Raw genomic sequence first — 9,640 nt, forward strand, 5'->3', positions numbered from 1 at the left:
ATTTCATACATAAGTTTCAAAATTACTATTCATTTCTTTAGAAGTAAAACTTTTAAAATTAGGAAACTAGTGAACCTTTAAATGGCTCCAACAGCTAAAGTGTCCATATTTTTGAAGTTTAAATATTTTCTCCTATCCCAGCTTAATATGCAGAGACAACTATAAGTAAGCTGAGTGTGAAACCCCTTACTGTATGTACTGTATTTTATAAAGGTTGCATTTATCTGCCAGAAAAACAGTACGTTCTTATAGGTATGCATGCGAGTAGTATGAATACAGTAGATTACGGATATACTTCATCTGGGGACATTGGAATCGCCATCAGCCTCGTGATTCACCACCGTTCCTTTAAATAAAGTGTTTTGAGCGTTGCCTCAGCTCCCGAGGGATTATGGGACGTTAAATGTCCAGTTGATCCTCACTTCAAAATCTTGCCGGAAATAGAAGGTCATCTGGGTATTTCTCACTTACTGCTCCATGAATAATGTGGATTTGGACACACTACTTCATTGGCATACTATTTTAAGCATACTATACAGTAGAGAAGTATGGATATTTGGACAGAGCAACTGTGTCTCTTTGGCACTATAATAAGAGCTCTGTTTTTTGAGCGGCCTAACAAAACATCACTGACTCAACCAGTTGTGTGAGTTTGGGGCGGGACTATCTGTTTGTTCGACCAATGGCAAACAGGAGAGTATTTGGGTAAGCTGTTTGAAAATGATGTTCATTTTTGCCATTCTTTTTGGTAGAGCTACCTTAATATTTCAGCTTTAGTTTTGTTAGTTTTAGATTTTTCAGTGTTTAGTTTAAGTTTAGTTGTAGCTTTTCAGTTTATTGACTTTTTTATCTTTAAGGTGGGTAGTAAAGGTTGCAAATTACATAATATACTATGTACAAAAACCTATTATTAATTTTTTAAGTCATGGAAATGTATTTCTATTTTTCTTTTTTTTCAATTGTGTAAAGTTTTTAATTTTGAGTTAACAAAAAAAAAATTCATTTAGATTTTGTTTGAATTTTTGCTAACAATATTAACGTTGCACTCCGTTTGAGCAGCCCGACTGGGATCAACAGAATCCAGAATACTACAGTATGTTGAAAACAACATTAACCAAGATTAATACATGCTGTAAAAGTATTGTTCATTGTTAGTTCATGTTAACTAATGTTGTTAACGTATGTTAACAAGTGGTACCTTATTGTGAAGTGTCACTGTAATTACACTCTGTGTATTTAAGTGTAAGAACTGAAGAATATATTACATATTTATTTATTGTACAGTACATTTAACTGTGTTTGTACTACATTGATGATATTTTACATAAAATATACAGTATCATGTGGCATCTGTATGTTATAAAAGCTTTCTTTTAATGTTAAATATTGCAGTAAGGGAATGTAAGAATCGGTCTGTTTAGTCTGATGTTTGAAAGAGGCGGGTTACTTCTAACATACAAGTCTTTGAAAGTATTTGTGCAATTAATTATTCTTATGGGTATATGGACTCATGAAATACTGTATGTATTTATTCACAGCAAGCACCACTAGTGTGTGTCATCAGCATATGATGGGGGAACTGGCATTGTCACATGTGTTACAAACACAGTATGCATCACTTCTGCAAACACAGCTTTCAATGTCACCTTCTGCCACTCAGCTGCTTGAAACGCATCATCGGTTCACAGCTATTAGCACAGTAGCTGACGTGCTAAAAAAGAGACAATAGCATCAAAGATCGCCGACACAACCTCAGATGACAGAAACAAGGCTGTGAGTTCGCTGGGATGAGCCATGATTCATATTACCAATTTCCATAGAAACAATGAGTTTTTGCGAAAAGTGTAATATTGGGCTAAGTGTAAGATTAAGGGTGTTCCCCACATGTTTATTTTCAATATTTTACAAATGCAAACTCTGTTGCTGTTGCAATATTTTACAATCCCCTGTTGACTCTGTTTTGACACTTTATAGTGAAATACAAAAAAATTGAGAACTTCTATATGTTGATGATTATGCAACATACACTACCAATAAAAAGTAAAAAAAAAAAAAAACTATTAAATTACACAAATGGAATTCTGTGAATTTTGTAGTGGGAAAAATATTCAATGAATTAAAACTTTAGTATTATATGTAGGGTGGCCAGACATCCTGTTTTTCCTGGGACAGTCCCGTATTTAAGCACTTTTTTTAGTGTCCCGACTTATTCTGAAAAAAAAAAAATATATGTGTTTTGTCCCGTATTTCCTGTCTCCTAAATACCTAAGCAGCATTCTCAGTCACGTGAGTATTCTAATCAAAGGTAGCCAAGGATACGGCTTGTAAAAACAATAAAATCATACTGTGTTATTTGAAGTACATGATTGGATTAAATTATCCAATCACAAAACGTACTCACTTTTGTGCCGCTGGACTATCAGCAATTACTTCAGCATGGCAGCACATGTTTCCTCTCTCTTGGTCCTGCTCTTGAAAGAATACTACACATTTTCAATGGTCTGCGTGCATACTTTCTTTCTCAAGAAAAATGCCCAAAGTTTCTAAGAGACATTTTCAGTGATCCTTGCACTAAACTTTGGATTGGCTTCACACTCAACCAATCAGCCACTTTTAACCGTGCACTGGAAATACTAGAGCAATATCATGCCACAGAAGTTGCTTTGCACATTCATGACCTGAGAAGTTTGGCTGGCCAGGCTGGAGGAATCATTCATACCCTCTGACATTAAAAGCAGTTGGGTGCCCTGGTTGAAGCTGGTGGATATGCAAGTGGATATTTCTTTTGTGCATCGGTGGATTACCTCCAAAATTGGAGCTGCTCATTGGAGAACACAGAAAAACTTGAGTGGGCCCTACTGAGTGACATCCCAGAGTGGAAAGACATTCAGAGCAGCCTCGAACACCTCTACTCCAGAATCCCCGCTCGCAGTTTGATTGACGAAATCACACTCTTTGATGAGTGGTCTTGCGCAAAAAACATTGTCAATCGTCGCATCACTGAGTGGAACATGAACCAGACAGCCATGTCTGAGAGATGGACAGATGTTTTTCATGAGCTGGAGAGCAAGACCATCAACTCTGGAGTCTTAGCCAAGGTCATGGAGTTTGTTTAATGCCTGCTTGGGGCATCTGTAGAGCGTGTGTTCTCATTAATGAACGCAGCATGGATAAATCTCGACTCAATGTAACAGTCATGAAGTCATGGTTTTCGGATGTCTTCATTTTGGACAGGACTGCTCTGCATTTTACCATAAACTCTTGAAAGACAAGTGCACACTGAGAAAAATTGCTCCCAGTGTAAAGTACAAGGTGATAACAGTTACAGATGAGGATGTACCCTCTACTTTGCATTTAATTTTTGCTGGGAGTGGGCTGTCCCGTTTTCCACAAGCAGGAATCTTGTCACCCTAATTATAAGCTGCTTTGTCTAGATTCCTGCTCAGCACTCCCAGTTAGTTTATCCTTTCAAGCAACTTCATCCCGAGTAGCTTTTTAAACAGTATTGAAGAAGTGCACACGAAGACACGTGTTGACTGTTTATCATTCACTATCTGCTCCAACTTGCACATATAAAATAAATAAATTCAAACTTTAGTTTTGACATACATTTGTCTGCAAGACTCATTTGAAGCATTTAAGCGTAAGCCTTTAGATAAAAGAAAATTCAGCATCATGAGAAACATGAATCCATTCCAACTGTCCACACATACTGTACTTTGAAAAAGCACTAAATGTGCAACTTTGTACAAGATATGTATGTTCTTGCTATTGTGTGCCTATTTAAACATTATTGTAAGTGGAATACAATAAGGCTCAAGCCATAATGAAGTCTTTTTTCTTCTGATATATTTTCAGGCAACCTGCTACTTTCTTGATCCAATACTTTACTGAAGCTACAGCGAATGAATATACATGAGCCTAGCTCTTATCTGTGCATTGTGCTCTTATAAGTGAATTCCCACCAGGCAAAATAACAGACTGAAAATGAAGGGTAATTACTGTAGTCAAAGACTTTTTAAATAACCCATGTTTGTAATTGTGGCCTGTTAGGACTTCTGCTAAATTAGAAAAATCCCCCATATTAGTACCAATCCTTGTTGTATTTTAGACCAGCTTATCCGAGTCTGAGACCAAAGTAGGTTGAGTTTGAGTCAAGACTGAGACCAGAAGAGAGTCGAGTCCGAACCAAGACCGGAGAGAGTCGAGTCAGAGTTGAGACCGAGACCGGTAAAGGCTGAGTCTATGACAAGAGTTTTTTATGAATATATTAAATGTATAATATAAAGAACTAATGACTCTAGGCACATATATCAAATAAACCACATTTATTACCACTTCAAGCTTATGTTGGTTAAACAGTATTACCAGTTGAGAATAAAAAAATATATAAAATTGCCATGTCATAGGTTAAGTGAACAAAATTATATTACAATTACGACATGTCAGTTTTAACAAAATGTCAGTAAAAAACTCAAATTAAAGGTTCAAAGTCCCTACAGTATGTGGCTTAGCATGGCAATACAAACTACCAGCATCTGTATACTATTATATTATATTCAAGTCAAGTAAAAATTTCTGTAAAACACAGTTTTACTGTACTAACTAAAATGGGCCTAAAAACAAACAATAATGTATTAAATATGACAATGTTTATGCAGAAATTGAATAACATTTCTATTGGGAAGACACGCAGGCTTGAGTGAAGTTTAAGATGCCATTTATTTGATAAATGTAAAACAGAAAGTAATGTGTCTCGTTGGCGTAGTGTCTGTCCGGCGGTCCGAGGGAGTTGCACCCGTCATGTTCTGCCGGAGATAGGAGGCAGGGGCGAGGAGCCTACCCCCCAGGCGGGACGGGGCTCAACTGGTGGTGGTGAGGGGGTGGAGGTTGCATTAACAAGACACAGTTTGTTTTCCGGTGTCTAAAATATCCTGATGCTGTTTTAATTAGTAAGAAGCTACTGCAAATTATTATCCAATTCAGGTTTAGGGTTTTCAATTCCAGATACTTACTACCAAAATACGTGGTGGTTATATTAAGCACTTTTTTGTGTGTGTTTGTGTGTGTGTGTGTGAGCGTGTATTTATCACTTTGTGGGGACCAAATGTCCCCATAAGGATAGTAAAACCCGAAATTTTTGACCTTGTGGGGACATTTTGTCGGTCCCCATGAGGAAAACAGCTTATAAATCATACTAAATTATGTTTTTTGAAAATGTAAAAATGCAGAAAGTTTTCTGTGAGGTTTAGGTTTAGGGGTAGGGTTAGGTTTAGGGGATAGAATATAAAGTTTGTACAGTATAAAAACTATTATGTCTATGGAAAGTCCCCATAAAACATGGAAACACTACATGTGTGTGTGTGTGTGTGTGTGTGTGTGTGTGTGTGTGTGTGTGTGTGTGTGTGTGTGTGTGTGTGTGTGTAACCACCAACCCTTAAAATAACCCATGAAATTTCCCTTTCAAAACTTTTTGTGTTTCCCAACCCTGTTACATTCAAAATGAGCATTAGCCTACTGAGGTCAGTGCAAAAATGTCTAATAACAGCCTCAACATGTGCATATTATCACAACATGCCATATTATACAGTCATATGTACACAATATTTTTTGTACATTTGCAGGGGAAAATTTGAATTATTTCCATTCTAGAGTTAAATTATTGAGCTTGACAAAGCCAACATATGTGTAAAAATAACTAGATACTTAAAAGAGAGTACCTCTGTTTAAACCATGTGCTAAAAAAAAGTATGATGTCATTCTCTTATGATGCCAGACAGATCATTCCATTATTTTTTAAAATGGGGAAATAACAGCATAACAGCGTTTTAGAAAGGGCATAAACCGTTTTAGGCAAATTGTGTCATTAAACTAAAGGGCATTCATTTATATTTTAAGTTCAATAAAAGGAAGATGTATGTAATTTAGGTATGCAAAATATTTGCATAAGGCATACACAGTAAACACTATCAAAGAATGTGACTTAGTTTAGTCATCTGAATACCTTTTGTATCATTTTTATCACTTTCATGTAATTTGTGGTGCACAGAGAGTGGAGCAGATCTGAAGATGTTTTCTGCTTAAACACTGAAGCAGTGTCCACACGTCAGGACTGTCTGATAGCATTCAATGAACTGAAAATGTTCTGAAAGCAAACAGTGGTTTTGTAAATAGTGTGATGTATTTTTGTAATGTGGTGTGATGACTAGAGTATTTGTTATTGCTCATACTTGGGGTCAGCGATTTGAACAAACCCTGACCCAAAGGAATTACTATTGTAAGCGATCAGACTTAATATTACCTTGCAGATGATACAATGTGCAGGAAAAATTTGCAATACCCAAGCATTGTTGCACATGCAAAAAATCACGACTCACATACAATAGTCACATGATGATCCTTATCATGTTTGAAGAAAGAACTACAACTAGTTTGAGTTTTATGACAGACCACATGTTTTAATCCCACTGCAATTGTTTTTCAAAATCAGATGCTTGAAGTTATGATGTCATTGTGCATTTCCCCTATTTCTACTCTAGATGGAGACGTTAGTCTTTCTAACACACCAAACCACGTCTGCACATGCTACACAGCAGTAGAATGCATTTTTAGACATAAAATGTAGAGAGAGAAAAATGCTATTATAGGATATTAACTGTCAGTTATAAATTTGACATCTTTATAAGTAATATGACGTAGCAAAAAAGAGTCCGTACTCATATTATTAAATATTTATCTGTTTCTCATCCACACCTATCATGTAACATCAGAAGACACAGGTTTAACCATTGGAGTCTTATGGATTGCCTTTATGTGATTTTTGGAGCTTCAAAGTTCTGGCCAACTTTCACTTGCAAAATTGAATGTGTGTGTGTGTGTGTGTGTGTGTGTGTGTGTGTGTGTGTGTGTGTGAGCGTGTATTTATCACTTTGTGGGGACCAAATGTCCCCATAAGGATAGTAAAACCCGAAATTTTTGACCTTGTGGGGACATTTTGTCGGTCCCCATGAGGAAAACAGCTTATAAATCATACTAAATTATGTTTTTTGTAAATGTAATAATGCAGAATGTTTTCTGTGAGGGTTAGGTTTAGGGGTAGGGTTAGGTTTAGGGGATAGAATATAAAGTTTGTACAGTATAAAAACCATTATGTCTATGGAAAGTCCCCATAAAACATGGAAACACAACATGTGTGTGTGTGTGTGTGTGTGTGTGTGTGTGCGTTCATTTTATCGCTCTAGACTCTTACTGTGTCAACAATTGACTAATTTCAGACTATGTTTTATATCTCCTAAGTAGACACATGCGAAAGGGTTAATCATTTTATTTTGCTTATTTTAGTGCAAGGGAGAAAAGTGCAGCCGTTCGCCTTAAACGAAGTCTTTAAGACCCAGAGGAAGCCTCTCCCAGCTGGTAGCTTCGGCAGTGGGCGGAACTAACTCAAAAGCGCTAATCCCATTGGTTATTGCTTACACGTCACAGTTTACGTTTTAACGGAGACGGTGTGATTAATATTAATAAGCCCAATAGCCTTGCAGGCAGTCAACCCGAGACAAGACGTGAGGAAACAGAGATGTCATCTATATGACTACTGTTAGTTAATGTTGTTAAACAGATGTAAACATTTTACATTCTGGTAACTTTCAGCAAGTTAAAAATCTCTGGCTTTTTATTGTTAGTATTTTTCACTGAAACACTTAATGGCCAATTAATTGGTCAGTTATGATTTCATGTACAACCTTGAGTCAAGAAACTGAATGGTACAGACATTTGGGATTTCTTTCATAGTGCTGACAACAATAATCAAATGTCAGTCATACATTTAATCAATGATATTGTTATTGGACTTTTCCATGTTTTTTGTTTGGCAATTATATTGCATTTAGATTAATGGTAATGGTGATGTTTGTGGCATCTATCTATTTTAGAAAAAACTGAAAAAGGTGACACAAGCTTCTGAAATTGTTCAGGTAAGATCAAATTTGATCACGTACATTCACCGTTTCGCACGTACGATCAAACCAGTGTGATTACACCAGGGTCATGCCATCCGTATAAGTGAGGTAAGCCGTGCTTACCTAAAAGAAGGGGGAAAAGAAAAATGACACTGAAAAAAAATATAATTGTTAATTTAAACTACTGTTTTCGTTTAAATTTGTCATATTTTATCTCAGTTGAGCAGCACAGACATTAGTAATTTATTCACTTTGGCGCCACCCTCAGGTATAAACACTTTATGTTGTGCTTTCTCTGATTCAAAGCATTGTTTACCGCCCTTTCATTCAACACTGTATGTTCATTCATGCCCACTACAAATCGCCAAGGTAAGCATGCTTACCGAAATGAGTAAGCCAATCAGAAGCTCTTTCTTCAGTCACGCTATCTGATAGGCTAGATTTTAGTTTTGCGTCAACACGTTCAAGTTCACGTAACTAATGCATTACGAAGCACTAAAATGGATACCTTCAGTGTAAGCATCAAGTCAATGGAATCAAGAAAGAGAGCCTATCGAAACTTAAAAAAGCTCTTCTGGCACGGTGGTTCACTGACTTTTTTAAAGGACATAAACTTGCTCGGCTCAATATATGACAATCTTAAATTTGTGTGAAATGAATAATATTGCTGTCCTGAATTTAAAACATTATGGTCATGAAGTTCAGCTGTGATATCACTGTTTCCATTGACTGGTGGGTTCTAAGGCAACAATTTACATCAATAACATTTCTGCGACATTACACTCACCCATATAATGTGTTTTGGGTACAGGGTTTTATAATGTGTATTAAACGGGGGGCCTGGGTAACTCAGCGAATATTGATGCTGACTACCACCCCTGGAGTCACGAGTTCCAATCCATGTGCTGAGTGACTCCAGCCAGGTCTCCTAAGCAACAAACTGGCCCGGTTGCTAGGGAGGGTAGAGTCACATGGGGTAACCTCCTCGTTGTCGCGATTAGTGGTTCTCGCTCTCAATGAGGCGTGTGGTAAATTATGCATGGATCATGGAGAGTAACATGAGTCTCCACATGGAGAGTCTCCGTGGTGTCATGCACGAGGTGTCATGCATGGCGATGTCAGCCACGTGATAAGATGCGCAGATTGGCGGTCTCAGAAACGGAGGCAACTGAAACTTGTCCTCCGCCACCCGGATTGAGGTGAGTAACCGCGCCACCACGAGGACCTACTAAGTAGTGGGAACTGGACATTCCAAATTGGGAGAAAAGGGAATAAAAATACATTTAAAAAAGGATGTGTATTAAAAATCTTTGATGCTTGCCCAGTCTCAAACCCCATGGCACTTGCCTGGATTACGTATTTAAAATACAAAATATAAGTGTCTTTATTCCACTACAGTTACAATTTAAATAATTGGTAATTAGAATAAAGTTACATTCAAAAAGAAGTTTGATTACTGAAGAGATTACTTTGCATTTTATTGTAATTTGTTTTATTTAATATTTAGTCCTTTCAGATGGAAAACATCTATCCATATAAATGATGTGATCCAAAGTGCATTTGAACAGCGGTGAAACACTTTCTTATGATGTGTTACATTCATACGAGCAGACAGAGAATAAGTCTGAAGTGAGTTTGGAGCAGAAGAAATAGAAATAAAGCTTGTGTAAATTATCAGCTTTACG

Source organism: Xyrauchen texanus, chromosome 26 (assembly GCF_025860055.1).
Source record: "Xyrauchen texanus isolate HMW12.3.18 chromosome 26, RBS_HiC_50CHRs, whole genome shotgun sequence".
Classification (NCBI taxonomy): Eukaryota; Metazoa; Chordata; class Actinopteri; order Cypriniformes; family Catostomidae; genus Xyrauchen; species Xyrauchen texanus.